The sequence below is a fragment of the Carassius carassius genome, chromosome 13, assembly GCF_963082965.1.
Source record: "Carassius carassius chromosome 13, fCarCar2.1, whole genome shotgun sequence".
Taxonomy (NCBI): Eukaryota; Metazoa; Chordata; class Actinopteri; order Cypriniformes; family Cyprinidae; genus Carassius; species Carassius carassius.
Window position 1 is genome coordinate 4,746,000 of NC_081767.1, and position 18,078 is coordinate 4,764,077.

The window sequence follows — 18,078 nt, forward strand, 5'->3', positions numbered from 1 at the left end:
AAACAGACTTTGGAGACTTGAAAGAGGACAAAACAAGCAAATTGAGGTTAATAATTAATATCTCCAAGTAAAAGTCCTTCTGAACTCTCCGTTTTATGCTTCAGAGCAAAACATTTACTTTCCTCCAAGTGTATAATGTTAACTTTGCTATTAACTTGCTTTTCCTGGCTTGACACTTGGATAAATCGTAAGATTAGCATTTGTTTTTTAAACCCATGACATTACTAATCCGATGAAAAAGAGGTTAAGGAAATCCATGTGCCTGGATGATGCAATGTTGTGTATTTTGAGAAAAGGAGAGGGCCAAGTACCGAACCATGAGATAATCAAGTTGTTAGTTGATATGGTGTGATCTGATGTGCATCATATTGGCCGCCTCCTCTGTTTTTCCTTTGGGCCTGCTCAACATGCAGCCCCTTTAGAAGGTCTTTATGACAGATGCCTCCAGCTCTGGTTTGGGAGCTCTGCACGAGGGCAGACCGGCATCCAGCTCCTGGTCAAACCTGACTAGTTAGTGCTTCCTGTCTTGAGTTTGGGCCTATGACTGTAAAGTCTTCCTCAAACCGAGACATGGCTATGTGCCAAAAGTGCTCCCCACTCCATTTAGAGCACAAGTCATCACCCTTCTAGCACTCCCCAATCCACTCTGCCCGGTTCAGGCTCTTAGAGTGTATGTCGTGTACTCTGGCCTGTTAAGACACTCAGAGCAGCTCTTTGTGTGCTCTTTTGACAAAATGGCGCTCAGAGCCGACTTATATAGGGAATCCTTCCCTTTTGGCGGGTTGAAGCGCCATTGGTTCATGCAGCTACACTAACCTGAACAAATCAGGCTTCAGTATAAGAGTACACAGGAGTTTCCCCATAAGCATGTCAAGACAACGCTCATTCCCTCATCTCAAGGAAATGAGGTTATGTCAGTAAGTGGAGCATTCTTTCCCACTATAAAATATTTTTTTCTTATTTCAATTTTAACTAAAATTAGAAATGCTTTTTCTCAAAACAAGTAAACATTTTGCTAATGGTATAAGAAAAAATCATTTAAAACTTATCTAAAAGAAAATCTTAATAGATTATGCAACTTTGCTTCAAGTAAACTGATCTTATTTTAAGAATATTTATATACTGATAAAGAAAGTGATTTTCTGCAGTGTAACAAGTCTCATAAATAAAGGACCTTAATATGAAAACGCTTTCTATTAAGCCACTGAATGAGTTGATAGAAAATAAGCAAGTCTTTCCATTTGGGGACACCTGAAGGACACCTGGAGTCATATGAAAAAAAGATGAAAAGAAAATGAAAAAAAAAGTGTATAAAGTCTCTCAATGTCAGTGCAGTATTTGTCTATGAATGCCTGCCCCACCTCCACCCTACCTTTCTAGGCCACTATGAAGAGCAGCGGGGGCACTCCATCAGAGAGCAATCATGCAAAGTCTCCTGACTCCACAGAAGTAGAGATCCAGAGTGTCACTGTCAGCAGTGGGAGATTGAAAGAGAGAGAAAAAGACATGTATAAAGCTTATGGCATACTGCATATGAATCAGTTCTGCATCTCTTTGTGATAAGCACTTTTACCGCACATTTCTTACCCTCACATAAAAGGATCTATCTTGATCTATTTTTGTTCACCCTTTCCATCTTCTCTCTAAGACCATGGTAAATTTTTTATGAAGACGTGTCTAAGAGTAACACTATTTGCAGCCATACATGAACAGACCGTTTTCTCTTTCCTCTAAGACATGCTTGTTTAGATGTGTTTAGATTCTTAATAAAGTCTGTAAAAATAGGGCCCGATGTGCTGTGTTAAAAGAAGGAATTTTCTATATTGAATTTTCACTGATGCTTTCCCAGTATTTTGAATTATGTATCGCAAAATTAGTTTTAGGTTTAAAAGAAATGTCTGTACACTTAATTGAAAATGTCCTGGCAGAAAATGATCTTTTCTGTTCTTCCAAAATAATTTATTTTTATTTAATTTTTTTTATATAATTGTAGATACAGAAGATGCCCTTATATGACTTTTCCCTCAAAATCTTCAATTAAAACAAATGCAAAATTCACATGCTTTCAAAAGTCAATAATGTTGCTATATAAGATTTGAGTGTTTACATAATCAATTTTAGGTTATTTTGTATGTATTGTATATATTTTGTATTTAAATTATCTTGTTTGGGAATGGAATGGAGGGGGGTGGGGCAATTGAGATTTCACCTAGGGCATCAAAATGACTAGAAACAGCCCAGCACAATAAAATAAAATGAATTTAATTTGATTTCATTTAATTTGATAAACTGTTAATTAAAAGTGATGTCATTATTTGACTGTACTAAAGTATAAAAATACTATAATATGTTATAATATGCTGATATTTAGGAAGCATGCTACCAGTTGATGGAAAAAGAGCATAATGCAAATAAGACCACAAATTAATTGGATAAGAGATAGCAGATTCTACATTACCTAAAAACTCAACTCAACTCATCAACTTACAGTGCAATGCTCAACGCCTTCCATTGTTAGTTGCGCTTGTGCTGTTGTTGTATGTCCTCAATCTGGCAACTCATGTGAGCATTAACTCTTTGCACAATGGTGTGTAGAAGAAAGCAATTCTCTCCAATATTTTAAATTTGGACTGCAGTACCCATTTCAACCACATGTATTTCACATACAAACGCCATTCTTTCCTTCAGCTTCCTCCCTCACACACATAAACACCTTGGCATTTTTGGTCAAGGGCAGCTTCTGGTGATTAGTATCAGTTATTTTGGGATGACATGCTTGGTAAACACGCGTAAATGACACCAAAACCCCAGAAAATTTCTCAATAAACTTAGCCTTTAATATCTAGTAACCTTTTGAGGTCAATAACATTCAGATAAACAAAAAATTCTAAATCTGAGTCAAACCAGGATCTTTTTTTTTTTTTTTTAAAGACAAAACAAGCAGAAAGAAGAGGAGAACGGAGGACAGAGGAGAGAGAACAAGGGCAGAAAAACGCCTGATTTAATAACTGAAACATCCTTCTCCATTTACTCTTTTACTCACTCATTCTAGCTGTCCTCCACAAAGCACATCCTCTGCAGTGTTATACTAATGATAAATACACCAGCACACAGGTCAAGACAAGAAAGTGGGGGAGTGTCTGTCTATTTAGTTAGCCTTGTGCCGGCAGTCTCAATGAGTGTGATATTGATCTGTCAGACTACACCCCTAAAGTCAGCTGACATCTTCCTTACTGGAATCTTAAACTTTCTACCCTTACAAAAAGCACTGTGGTGGTACCATGAGACAGTGATGATATCATATGGTAATACCCTGAAATGCATGTATTGAATGATTTAATTGAATGTATTGGCATTTAAATTGATGATTTACAGTACATGATATTCCAAAGTAGTTCAAAGAGTGACATGATATTAATATGCAAACTTATAAGTATATTGTATTACAAACTGTACTTACAGATAATATTAATGAAATTAAATGAAAATTATTTCAATTAATGAAATTTTTCTTAGAGTACACTAGAGTAAATGCAGCTGTCAGACACACATCTCTAAAATAGACATCCTTCATCCTCACTGTGCCTGTTTCATTTGATTAAAAGTAGACTGTGCCCTTCCCCTGGAGGAGGGCACTAAAAGGGCATCATAAATTGTATTCACAAACATGCATGGTATTGAAATAATGGGCAAACTCACACACACACACACACACGCGCGCGCACACACACACACACATACACTTCTTGCTAACAGGAACACACTAAGGTCAAAAGCTAAGTCTGGATACTAGAGCTTTTTGTACAGTCATATATTCTATGGTATTTCATTTTAGATGCTTTCTTAGGATTTCCGTTAATATGAGACGTCCTGAAATATAATTAGGTAGGTTATATTTCATATGTCTCGGTTCTCCTTGTCTAGAGAATAACAGCATATTTCAACTTGGCACAAACCAATAGCATCACTGACGTCAAACGTGATATGACATATGTATCTGAATATGCAGCTAAATTAGATTAATTATGACCTATTATCAGTGAATCAGTGATCAAAATAAAGGAATATAACAATTAACTATCCAATGTTGACTGTTGCCTGGCTGATTAAAAATAAATCTAACATCATCAAATAACTGATGAGGTACTGATATATAGTGTTTTTTTTAGTTGCTTTTGTCTTTGGTGGTATAGAAAATAGCACAGAGTGAACAATTACTGGCTCATCTTACCCCACTTTTCCCTCCTACGTATGTACTGAACACACAAAAAAAATTGTTTTGGACACAAGAACAGGTTGTTGTAATATTATTTATATATTACAGCTTTACTAATATTATAGAGTAGCTTTTATTTGTATTTGATTTGTTTCAGTTTTCAGTTCAGTAATTTTAGTGCATTTTTAGTACTTTTTTGTCATTTTTATTAGTTTCTTGTTTAACTATTACTATTTAGGTTAAAGTTTTATTTCAGTGTTATTGTTTGTTCAGTTTTAGGTTTGCTTGTTTATAGTTAGTAGGTCATTTTAGGGCTTAGTTGTATACCAAGGCAAAATGTTTTAATATTCAGTTAGTTTAAGTTTTTATCTTTATTTAATCTGTTTAACAAAGATTTATATATATATAGTCTCGGGGCTAATCACCTGCCTTTTGGGATTGTGAATATGTGTTGTGTTTGGATGGTTTGACAGCTCACCGCTTCTGTCTGTTTGATTTGAGTTTCCCCCCGCCCTCCTTGTTTCTCCGTTGTTAACCTTAATTGTTTGCCACCTGATCTCCATGTTCTTCTAATTTCTTCCCTTTATAATTCCCTGTGTTTCTCTGTCCATTGTCAGACTGTTGTTACTCGTACCAATAGCTCCGATCTACTAGCTGGTCTGTGTACTCACCTTGTCGTGTCTTGTCTTCAGGCTCCAGCGTCTTTAGCTGTTTTCTCTGCCTCCTGTTCTCACGAATGCAGTGCTCCGGTCTCGGCTGTTGAACGAGCTAAACTGTGGAACGTTACTCATCTGCTTTGACTCATCTGCTTCGACTTCTCATTCTCTCACTCGGGTGCCGGCATTCTTCGACCCTACGAGCTAAACTGTGGAACGTTACTCATCTGCTCTGTCTTATCTGCTTTAATAAAGCACAGTGTAAATCCGCAACTGAATCCAGCCTGTTTCTCCTGACTGAACAGTCTGACCACATTATGGATTCAGCGGGATCTGATCCACTTCGCTCGGCTCTCGTACAGAAGGGAGTTTTATTAGGGGAGCATGCCACCAAGCTCAACCCCACCTCGCAGGATGTGGACGCTCTTAGTGCCCGAGTCTCCGAACTCCTCACAAGGGTGGAAAGCCTTCAGCGAGAGGCGATGAGCCGGGGGTCCCTCCTTCACACCGGTATGTCCCACGATTCCGAAAATCATGCCAACAATCCTCTGGTCTACGATGGCAATCCAAATGCCTGTCAAGCGTTTCTTTCCCAGTGCTCGCTGGTGTTTTTTCTGCAGCCCCGGTGTTACGCAAATAAAGAGGCCAAAGTGCCTTTTGTCCTTACACTTCTTTCGGGCCGTGCCCGCGAATGGGGAATTGCCGTATGGAGATCGCAGGCTCCCTGTTGTGCCACCTTCGCGGATTTTAGTAAAGAGATGGCCAAATTGTTCGATCACTCAGCTCAGGGTGACGAGGCAGCGGCCCAGTTATCGCGACTGTCGCAGGGGAGGAACTCAGTCACTGATTATGCCATCCAGTTCCAGACGTTAGCCGCGGCGTGTGGCTGGAATTAGAGCGCGCTGCGCGCACGTTTTCTTGAGGGGCTGGACTTCACCATTGCCGATGAACTCGCGGCCATAGAGCTCCCGCGGGAATTGGATAATCTTATAAATCTCGCACTCCGTGTTGAGGGCCGTCTCAGCCGCCGCTGCAAACAATGGCAAACTCCCGCTCCGTGGCGCCATTTGGAGTCTTCTTCAGCCAGTGTAACCAGGTGTCAGCTCTCGGAGGAGGAGCCCATGCAGTTGGGTCATCTCCAGCTTAAACCACAACAGAAGCAGGAGCGTCTGTCGTCGGGGGCATGCCTATACTGTGGCAAGGGAGGCCACTTCGCCCTTCAGTGCCCATTAAAAGCCAGGGCCCACAAGTGAGCCGGAGAGTCCTGGGGGGCACGGTTCTCAGTTCAAGCTCTCCAGCAGCACGTACTCAGCTGCCGTTCCAACTCTCTTTTCAGAGTCATTCTCACGCTGGACTCGGCCTTGTGGATTCAGGGGCTGAGGAGAACTTCCTTGATGCTGCTTCTACTCACTGTTGGAACATACCACTTATTCCTCTGGTTAGTCCCGTATCAGCATGGTCATTAGCGGGCAGTCCCCTTACTACCATCACCCATGTCACACCCAAGATTAATCTTCACATTGCTGGCAACCATTGTGAGCAGATTGAACTGTTTATCATTGATTCCCCGAAGGCTCCTTTAATTCTGGGACACCTGTGGTTACATAAGCACAATCCACACATTGACTGGGTTAGTAATTCAGTTTTAGCCTGGAGTCAGTCTTGTCACGTGTCATGTTTGGGTGCTGCTTTTCCTCCTGTCACTGTGTCTTGTGTTTCAGAGGAAGATTCCTCTGATCTGACTGGTGTTCCGGCGGAGTACCATGATCTTCGGGCGGTCTTCAGTAAGGCCCGGGCCACCTCGCTACCTCCGCATCGGCCCTACGACTGTGCCATGGATCTTCTCCCGGGCTCTTCTCCGCCTAAGGGTCATTTATATTCCCTTTCGGGTCCTGAGGGAGAGGCCACGAACAAGTATATACGTGAGTCACTTCAGGCTGGGCTCATCCGCCATTCCTCCTCTCCCGCTGGTGCTGGGTTTTTCTTTGTTCAGAAGAACGACGGCTCCCTGCGCCCCTGTATTAATTACAGAGGTTTGAATGACATTACTATTAAGAACAGGTACCCCCTACCTTTAATGTCTTCTACTTTTGAATTGTTGCGGGGAGCTTGGGTCTTCACCAAGTTAGACCTGCGCAATGCCTACCACTTGATGCGCATTCGGGAGGAGGATGAGTTGAAGATGGCATTTAATACCCCTTTGGGACACTACGAGTACTTGGTTCTTCCGTTTGGTCTTACCAATGCTCCAGCTGTTTTCCAGGGACTCGTCAACAGCGTGTTGGGTGACATTATTAATCAATTTGTCTTTGTGTATTTGGATGATATCTTGATTTTCTCCCCTTCTCTCCAATTACACACCCAGCATGTCAGACGGGTTCTCCAGCGGTTGCTAGAATAGGGCCAACCAGGATCTAGGAAGAATGCTCCGCTGTCTAGCATCCAACAATCTGAGATCCTGGTGCCAGCAGCTCTCCTGGGCAGAATACGCTCATAACACCCTTCCTGTGGCCGTATCAGGTATGTCTCCTTTTGAATGTGCCGTTGGTTATAACCCACCTCTGTTCCCGTCACAGGAACCTGACGCAGCGGTTCCATCCGCCCTGGCTTTCGTCCAGCACTGCCGTCGCACCTGGGAGAAAGTCAGGAGGATTTTGGTCCAAACCTCTGGCCGAACCAAGACTGCAGCCGATCGTCGCCTTTCTTCTCCTCCTGCCAATGTGTGTGGTCAGCGGGTTTTGCTTTCTACCAAGGATCTGCCTCCCCGGGCGACTTCTCATACCCAGATTCGCACCCAGATTCATTGGGCCATTCCGCATCACCAAGGTGGTTAGTCCGGTGGCGATCAGGCTCAAGCTTCCTCCTACTCTTGGTCGGGTTCACCCGGTGTTTCATGTTTCCAGGGTCAAGCCGGTGTTCTCTTCCCCCCTTAATCCTGCTTGTAGTCGCCCCACCCCTCGTCTTGTGGATGGATCTCCTAACTATACGGTTAAGAGATTACTCGATGAGCGGCGCCGCAGCAGGGCGTTTCAGTATCTTGTGGACTGGGAGGGTTATGGTCCAGAGGAGAGGTGCTAGGTGCCGTCCCGAGACATTCTGGATCGCTCGTTGATTGAGGACTTCCGTCGGCATCGAGGTAGACCCCTTCCTAGAGCACCAGGTGATGCTCCTGGGAGGGGGGGTACTGTCGGGTCTCGGGGGTAATCACCTGCCTTTTGGGGTTGTGAATATGTGTTGTGTTTGGATGGTTTGACAGCTCACCGCTTCTGTCTGTTTGATTTGAGTTTCCCCCCACCCTCCTTGTTTCTCCGTTGTTAACCTTAATTGTTTGCCACCTGATCTCGATGTTCTTCTAATGTCTTCCCTTTATAATTCCCTGTGTTTCTCTGTCCGTTGTCAGACTGTTGTTACTCGTACCAATAGCTCCGATCTACTAGCTGGTCTGTGTACTCACCTTGTCGTGTCTTGTCTTCAGGCTCCAGTGTCTTTAGCTGTTTTCTCTGCCTCCTGTTCTCATGAACGCAGTGCTCCTAGAAGCTTCCAGCTCTCATTTCTTCCATTCTCGGCTGTCGAACGAGCTAAACTGTGGAACGTTACTCATCTGCTTCGACTTCTCATTCTCTCACTCGGGTGCTGGCATTCCTCGACCCTATGAGCTAAACTGTGGAACGTTACTCATCTATATATATATATAGGTACTGGAAACGAACAGGCCAAAATACCAATTAAATTTTAATCACAAATATTCACTACAAATTTTGAAATAACCCATTTATAATAATGATTTAGACTGTGACCTACATGAAAAGTCATCAATATCATTAAAAAACAGAAAGCACAAATCTGACAAAACAAATGATGCAAATGATAATTGCACATAATAATAATGTGGCCCACAATCATGACAGTGATAATGGGTTGTAAATGACAGAGGTATTGTGCATTTTACTTATTTGTGTTTGTGTGTTTTTAGCATAAAATCACTTTTTTTATTGGACACAAAAGAATAAAGATTGATGGACAGACAGAGAGAGACACATAAGGCTTCGGCAAAGGCATAGATAAAAGAAACAAACAAGCAACTGTGTGTAGCTAGGTGTCATGTTAATTGGTAGTTAATTACATGTAATTGTTTGCATACTGCTTGAACACCATCATTCATATGCAAGATACACATATAAAGGGGTGTGTGGTGGAATAAATACATTGAACAACACAAACAAAATGGAAATCCATTATGATTGATGAATCTCATTATGTCAACTCCCACACGTGCCTTTGCTAATGCTGCATACTGTACCAGTGTGACACAATCACAGTGCATTAACACACTAACAACATTTCCAGCTAACAGAGAATGTTCCTAGTGCTTTGGCTAACATTGTAGTACAGTTTCTGAAAGTTATGAACAAACTTTCTTCCAGGAATGATAATGGAATATTCGTTCTATTAAGTTCAATAAGTTATCTGATCTTTAATAATGTTTTCAAAAGGTTAGCACAGAAACTTACTACGAAGGAGCTGTGGAATGCTTGAATCTGATTGGCTGATGAATGCTCTAAGGTGTGCAATCATTTTCAGGGAAACGCACGGCTAAAGTAGTTCCAAGCAGGTCTAGACTGACCAAGCAAATAAACATGGTAAACAACATGATAAAAACCGACTAGTCTTTTTCTGTCTATTTCTGTGATTTAGCCACAATAATTCTTTTACACACTGCTCCGAGACTAAAGGTTGAGGATCCAAATGCAGTATATATTAAAGGGTATTCCAAAGACATAGTCCAATAAACAGGCAAGAGGTCATAAACACAGGGTAAACAGTCCAACACAAAACACCAGGCAGGAAACTCAGATCAACAGGGTAATCCAGAGAACAGTCAAACAGGGAAAACCCAAAAATATGGTGAGCAGACACGATTAACAAGTTTCAGGTGCAAACAATGAGTGCTCATGAGTGTGCGCAAAGGATTATAGGGTATGAAGTCCATGTTAGAAACATAATCCTCTCTTTCTCCTTTTCTCTCTCCCTTACAAATGCACACACATAGAGTACAGACACACATACATGCACAGAAACATGTTGTCAGTCCTGCTGTGAGACTTTATCAGTAAAATAGTTTAGCAACTTAAAGCTACATTTACATTTACATTTACATTACAATTATTCATTTAACAGATTCTTTTATCCAAAGCGACTTACAAATAGAAGCAATCAAAATGAACAGAAAACTTAATTTAAAAATAAATGTATAAAAAAATAAATACATTGTATAAATATAATTTTATGAAATATAAATGCCTTTTGAATTTTTTTAAATATGCTTTTGTTCTGCTTACAAAATTGGTCTAATGAAACTAAAATATGATCACTAATATACTGTGAAATGAAACTGACAAATACAATATAGATGAACTTAGACGCTGCTGCCTAACACTGTTGAAAGACGCACAGAGACTCATAGTGGTAATTTACACAAGTTTGATCGCTCTCTCTCATCACTACTCAATGTGGTAACGGTAGTATTACCGGAATAATAATGCTCAGGTCTGTTGAATTATTCGAAAATAATGCACACCGAGGTGTAACTGCCACTCTGCATCACCACATCCGGTGTGCATTAAATTATAATAATTCAACGGTCTGTCATCAATTATTCCTTACATCTTTCATGGAATATTTTTCCTGAAATTATTTAGTAAGATTAGTTTAGTTTGTCTAGATTAGTTTGTCTAACAGTTTTTAAAAGTTATTGCTTGTTGCAAAATGTTCAGAGAACTTTCAAAAGTAAAGTTTCTTTAATGTTTACAAAATGATAAAATGGTGTGTAACAGTCTGCATAGAACAAAATATATATTTTAAAACCTGGATGTTTTGAATATTAAGATAACTAACTTAATGAGAGCATTAGCAAAACATCCCTAAAATATTTGTATTAACTGGGTTCTTTGTCAAGCAACTATAATGTTAATGAAATTAGGCCACTTAAATGTACTTTCAGTTCCTATAATATTTGCAAAATGATGAATGTTCCCTTAACATTTGTACAACCAAGTAAAAAAACAAACAAACTGGACGTTTTGAACTTTAGTTTTTATAAAGCACATGCTGTATTAACAGCCATATTTTAGATCCCTTAATTCAACCCCATACCTAAATCTAACTACTATTAGTAAGCTGCAAAATAGGAGTTTACTGAGGCAAAAGTTGTAGTTATAAGTTTGTTTATAGTGAGAATTGGACCTTAAACTAAATGTGACCGAAAAAATATACAGCAAAAATGTTCTTAAAACATATTTCTGTTAGTTGGTTCTTTGACAAGCTACTTTTCTTCATTTCATAAAGCTGACAACAGGAGCAAATGTAAGTTGAAAAATAAACTAAATGCTACAATCAGTCCAGCTTTTAAATTTATTTGTTTCTGTGAACTTGCACTATTGAACTATGGCTATAATTTAATGTGGTGTTTAAAAACGGAGCAAAATCCAATCATCCCATCTACAGATGCTGTTTCTGTTGGCAGCTCTGAAATAATGATGGATTGCGGGCGTCCTTTTGCCTAACATGCCCCAATCCACCAAAAGCTAAGCCTGGATAAAGCTTAGAGCTGACTACCCAGATGGGCAATCCCTAAATGCATATATACTGTATGCACAGTTTGGTCAGTGTGCATATGCATTTGTGTATGGATGAACATTTCAGTATGTTCTGCTGGGTTAAAATTTTATTTTAATTACATAGGCCCAAAACATGGTGCATGGCTAGGGTGTGGAATCAGTGATTATGGTTTCCCATCATGCCTTGCACATATAGCTTCTGGTATTCACAGAAAGTGTGGCTTGTTAACTGCAGTGGATAATCAAAGTCACCAAATGTTTGGTTCCTCCCAATCAATCCGTAGTAATCTTATGACAGATGTGCAGATATAGCTGGATATATTAGAATGCCTTAAAGGAAACAAGATTCAGAATCATAGTAGAAAATCCCAGGGATCAACCTGCATTTACTCCTAGCTTACAGTGTACAATAAAGGATTTGTAAGGAATTTGATTTGATGAGGAATTAAAAGATTTTATTTTAAACTACATTTTTTATATAGAGTTTCCTATGAAAACCTTGTAACCACAATGCTTTTGTCAAACAAAAATACCTTTTTTGATCACATTTCAGTTTGGGGATAAATTCACACTATTAACTAACTATTAACTATGACTTTTGTCTCAGTAAACTTCTAATATGCTGCTTAATAAAGCAAGGCAATGGTAGGCAATTTTGGAGAGGCTAGTAATAACGTTCTAGCTTTGAAAACATAAGATCCTCACAACATTAAAGCAGCAATGTCTACAAGCAAACCCTTCCCGTTTAGTGAATGCCATGCACATTGTCTGTTGCTGCTCTCCACTCCTCTTGTTTTATGTATTTTATCAGTTTTTTTGTTAATCATTGTAAAATGTTTATGGTGTCTTCATGTTTGTGATAACCAAGAGTTCCTCTCAATCGGTGCAATATACAGTCTTTAATTCAAGCATTCTACAGTCTGATGCTAAAGCTAACATGGGAACAGGGCCGGCCCAAGCCTTTATGGGGCCCTAAGTAGAGTTTTATCTGGGGGCCCCTCGGTGTCTCCAATACAACTGATTATTGTCAATCCTTGATTATTCACACACTATAAATCTAACTCACCCATTATCAGTTTTATTTGTTGTAGCTGTGTTGTTTACATTACTCCAATGTTGTTACCCTTCTGTGATTTTTACCCTTCTTTTTCTTCTTGGCTCTCAACGGCGGCGGACACATTTCTTCCCTCTCCTCCCTGCCTTCCCTGCTTTGCCTGTTCTCTTGTCTCATCTAATACTTCTGAGAGACTCTCTCTGCACTGCTCTCCTAAACTGAAATTATGGATTTGATTAACTGGTCTCTCAACTCAATTGACACCATCTTCTGGACGAGAAGCTTGGGTTCGGGGGAACCTGACTGCCCTGCCGGAACGTTCGCAGCTGGCTACACGATGGACGCGTATGTCTGGCAGCTCTTTCCGTGGAAGACATTGAAGACATCTACCTATTCGGAACCATGAAAACAGGTATTCTGCTAATTGGACTAGGCTTTGCCCTGGGTTATCGAAAAATTCAGAAAATGGGAACAGCTGTCCAAAGCCTCACAAGGCTGCCCATCATGATTGAAGCTGTGGGCAGAGCAGTCAGAATTGAGACTGAGTCTATTAACCGCAATATGGATAACATCAAGAAGAAGCTCACGGCTTTGGAAAGGAATTGGAGAAATTGGTACACAATTGGTATCGTATCTTCTTTCGGCTCCCTCTACCAGCACTGGCCTTGGCTAGTTGGAATAACAATTCTCCCGGAGGAGCACTGCAGCGAGACACTCTTGCGTTCCTCCCCTCTCTTCCACAGACACCTGTTGATTGTTGACTCTGTGTAGGACCTGACCAAGGCTGTCTCCAAGGCAACTTGCTGAGACGCTGTCACAATCTGCGGACTGAGGCACCTAGAGTGAATTGCAACTCTCCAGGCCTAAAAAAATCACGAACTCTTACATACATACACATACACATACACGGATGACTGTTTGCCTGCGCTGGATTACCTCGACCCCCCCAATTTCTGTACCCAGTTGCAAAGTCGTGTGTTTATGGTGTATTAATTATGTGCTTTTGTGCTGAGGTGTTTTTTCTGTTCTCACACTGTGCTCCCAAAGGAGCATAGTCTGTGTGTTGTTTTTTTCTCCTCTCTTTCCTAATGTTATGCTGTATTCCCCCTGTACTACTGTATTTTGTTGCCTTGTACCCACATGTTCAATGACAATAAAGTTGCATCTAATCTTATATAATCTAATCTAATTTTAACAGTAGCAAACCCAGAATAGTGGTCAGGTTTTAATTTGCACTTTAACTTTCAGTCTTACAGTACTAAGTGGTGTAATGTGGTGTACTGAAAAGTAGCTAAATAAACCAGCAGACAATGCACTTACAGAAAATAATATTATTTTAACAACATAAATTATTATAGCAGCAAGCCATCTGTACATAAAAAAACAATAACTCTTAATCTTAATCTCTTAATCTAACTAATTGAGGCGTACTGATATTGGAATATACTTGCAAAGACCCCAAATGTAGGCAAAGGTAAATAAACTCAAGATGTAATTAGTACCAAGTTTATGAAACTTATTAATTTTTTTATTACAAAAAAATATTTTCCCAGGACTGTTATTTTTACACAGAAGACAAAAACTATTTGTACTAGGCTACTTATTGCAAATAGTGGCAGTTATCTGCACCTCAGTATAATAGTATATTATAAAACAGTATGCAGTAATAATGTATTGAGTGTAAATTATAATATTAATTCATATTATTAAATGGATGCCATCTTATTGGGACAATAAAGCCTTCCATTCACCTACCCTAACCCTAACCGATACTTTATTTTTTGACTTTTTGATTATTTCCTTAATTGTTATTGAAAATAAATGCTTTTCTGATGTGATTAGAAATTTGAAAAGGCAGAAAAAAATTAACCAAAAGGTGGATATGAACCCGGGTCGATCGCATCAAATTGAGATAATCACACATTTTACCATCTGCACAACACGTGCTGATAAAACAAAAGTTGTCTTTTGTAGTGTCTAGTTCAGTTCAATTCAAGTTTATTTGTATAGAGCTTTTTACAATACAAATTGTTACAAAGCAACTTTGAAAATTAAGTTTCTACAATATTTAGTAGTAGCTTATAAGTGGTGACTGTCAGTTTGTGCATGTATGACAGGATTTTTCAGAAAAATTAATACAAGACGTAGTCAGTCAGACGATGAACATTATTAACAGCAATTATTATATGATGCAGTCACACGTGTAGCAATATTTATTAGTTCTGTTTGTTGATTCAGGGTTAGCATCATCTGGGGTCCTCTGAGGGTCAGCATCATCTCTTCTCAGGTGTTCTGGATCCAGACTGGAGCTTGTGTAAATCCTGGTTACCACGGGATGTAAATCCTGTGGCAAAACAGAAACAAATAGAGACATCATTAGCATAGCTGCTGTTCCAACAAAGTAAGATTAATTAGTTTAACCCAAGCTAAAGAATAAGAATGCACATTTGATCAGATGCAACTACACTCACAATTTAAGAGATACATTATTCAAATGCTTGGCGAAAGAGATGCGTTTTTAATCTAGATTTAAACAGAGAGAGTGTGTCTGAACCCCGAACATTATCAGGAAGGCTATTCCAGAGTTTGGGAGTCAAATGTGAATGAGCTCTACCTCCTTTAGTGGACTTTGCTATCCTAGGAGTTACCAAAAGTCCAGCGTTTTGTGACCTTAGGGAGCGTGATGGATTGTAACGTGGTAGAAGGCTAGTTAGGTACGCAGGAGCTAAACCATTTAGGGCCTTATAGGTAAGTAATGATAATTTGTAACTGATAAGGACTCTAGCTGCTGCATTTTGGACTACCTGTAGCTTGTTTATTGAAGAAGCAGGACAACCACCTAGAAGTGCATTATAGTCCAGTCTAGAGGTCATGAATGCATGAACTAGCTTTTCTGCATCAGAAAAAGATAACATGTTTCATAGCTTGGCAATGTTTCTAAGATGGAAGAATGCAGTTTTTGTAACATGGGAAATATGATTTTGAAAAGACAAGTTGCTGTCTAATATAAGACCCAGATTTTTGACTGTAGAGGAAGTAACAGTACATCCGTCTAGTGGCAAAGTGTAATCTGCAAGATTCTGTTTACTTTTTTTTGGTCCAATAATTAATATCTCTGTCTTATCCGAATTTAATAGGAGAAAATTATTGGTCATCCAATCTTTTACATTTTTAACACCCTCTGTTAGCTTAGATAATTTAGAAGTTTCATCTGGTCTCATTGAGATATACAGCTGAGTATCATCAGCATAACAGTGGTAGCTAATTCCGTATTTTCTAATAATATTAGCAAGGGGCAACATGTATATTGAAAATAAACAATAAACAAAATGGTAGTGATCGGACAGGTAGGATCTAAACCATCTTAGAGCCTGTATACCTGTATAGTTTTGTAATCGATCTATGAGTATGTCATGATCTATGGTGTCGAACGCAGCACCACAGTTCTGATTCACACATTGGAGGGCGAAGTTAATGTAAATAGCCTCTGCCAACAAGGCAGGCTATTTGCACTTAGTGTAAATAGATACTCCAAAAAAAATCAAGCCATTTCATGTACTCTTGGGGGCCCTAAGCAGCCGCTTACATGTTATGATTATTATTAATAGTTTTTCTGTTTGTTTTGTTTCTAGTTGTTTTCCATTTTATCAGAGTTATGCTGTTGAACTCCCTCAGATCTGGTGCCCTGTGAGTTACAATCTCTATGGGACTTCGACTATGAATTTGTACTCTGTCTGTTGTTTTCTTCTGACTGTTCTGGGAATTATTATCACTTGGAATATTGAACAACACGTCTCGTTTGTTTTCTCATCTCTACCGACTATGGCAATTACGTTTACATTCTCTGTTGTTCTTCAAGACCTCTTGTAAGAGATTTTGCACAACTACTTCTTCAATTCTTTTAATCTCACTTAATAAGTCTCAGGTCCTACACACAAGCTGGGTCACACTCTTCATCTTGTTTTATCATCAGGATTTTCTGTCAGTAATATAGCTGTTGGTGATGCCGGTTTGTCTGACCACTGGTCCGTTTTGTTTGACAGTGTGATTGTTTGTTGTAGCCCTGTATATCAGTATTTTACCTACCATTCAGTAGATCACTGCATCCTGTTAAAAATATTAAATCTTAAGGTTGGCATCTGTGATAATCCATTACATTTGTTTGCATCACATCCCAAAAAAGGAGTTTTCTGTGGAAATTGGTGAATTTACATCAAGCTCAGTTACCATCAATTATGGGGTAGCCCATGGCTTCATTCTGGGTCCGATTTTATTCTCTCTGTAATTGCTCCCTCTTTGTTTTATATTTGAGTCTCATAAAAATCATATGTCAGGGTTCTGGACTCATGTCTTGTCATCTGCCTGTGTTCCCTTCCTTTTTGCCCATATATGGGTTAGTTCCTGTTCTGGTTAGCTCATCTTGTTTCAGTTTAATGTCTAATTATTGGTTAACCCTCCTCACCTGTGCCACCCTCGTCAGGTTCCCTATTTGAGTTCCCCTATGAGGGTAATTTGAGTTGTCCGGCACTTGTTGGTATCACATCTCATGTGTTGGATGGTCTTCTCTGTATGGATTACCCTCATCTTCCCTTGGGTTTATATGAAAGGATTTGAGATGGTCTTCATTGTTGTATGCTCTTTACATCTAAGTGTGACACATACCATATTTATGCAGATGATACTCAGCTTTACTTCCCTCTAAAATCAGGTTCTGATTCAGTGTCCTCTTTGCTGGCTTGTTTAGAGGACATGAAGGATTGGACGGATAATAATTTCCTTTGATTAAATCAGAAAAAGACTTTTGTTTGGCCCTCCACACCTTTTAAATAATTTGAACCCTACTCTGGGCCCCTTTCAAGAAAACATAAGTGAAAAAGTTAAAAACCTTTTAGTTGTAATGATTTGGAGGTTGGTCTTCATGCATTTATTTCAACTGGGCTGGATTACTGTAACGCTCTTTACGCTGGTATTAACCAGTCCTCACTTTCATGTCTACAACTTGTGCAGAATGTCATAGCTCGTTTTTTGAAGGAGACAAAAAAGAGGGACCATATTACCACTGTGTTAGCTTTACTTTATTGGTTACCTTTTAAATTCAGAGTTGATTTGAAGGTTTTTGTATTTAATGTACTTCATGGTCTTGCCCCTATTTACATTTCAGATCTTTCTCCTGTGAGAATGCTTAGATCCTCCAAGTTTTTATTCATTGTTCCAAATATTTTTCTATAGCCGATGCCGATGTTTAGAGGTCAGGGTCAGCCGATGGCTGATATGTGCTGCCGATTTTTAGGGTTGATATCTTGAAGTTTTCCTCTTCATTTGCATGCTAAAATGTCACAGTCATAATATGTAGATGCACAACATTTCTAAACTTATCAGCATTTATTGAGCATTGACTTGAACCATCTCTCAAATCTTAATTTTGTGCACTGCACGGTATTAAGATAAAAAATAGATCCAAAGTTAACCAAACAAATCAATAAACTGACCAAGTATTAAATATATAAAACAGGTAATATATACAAATATAAACAT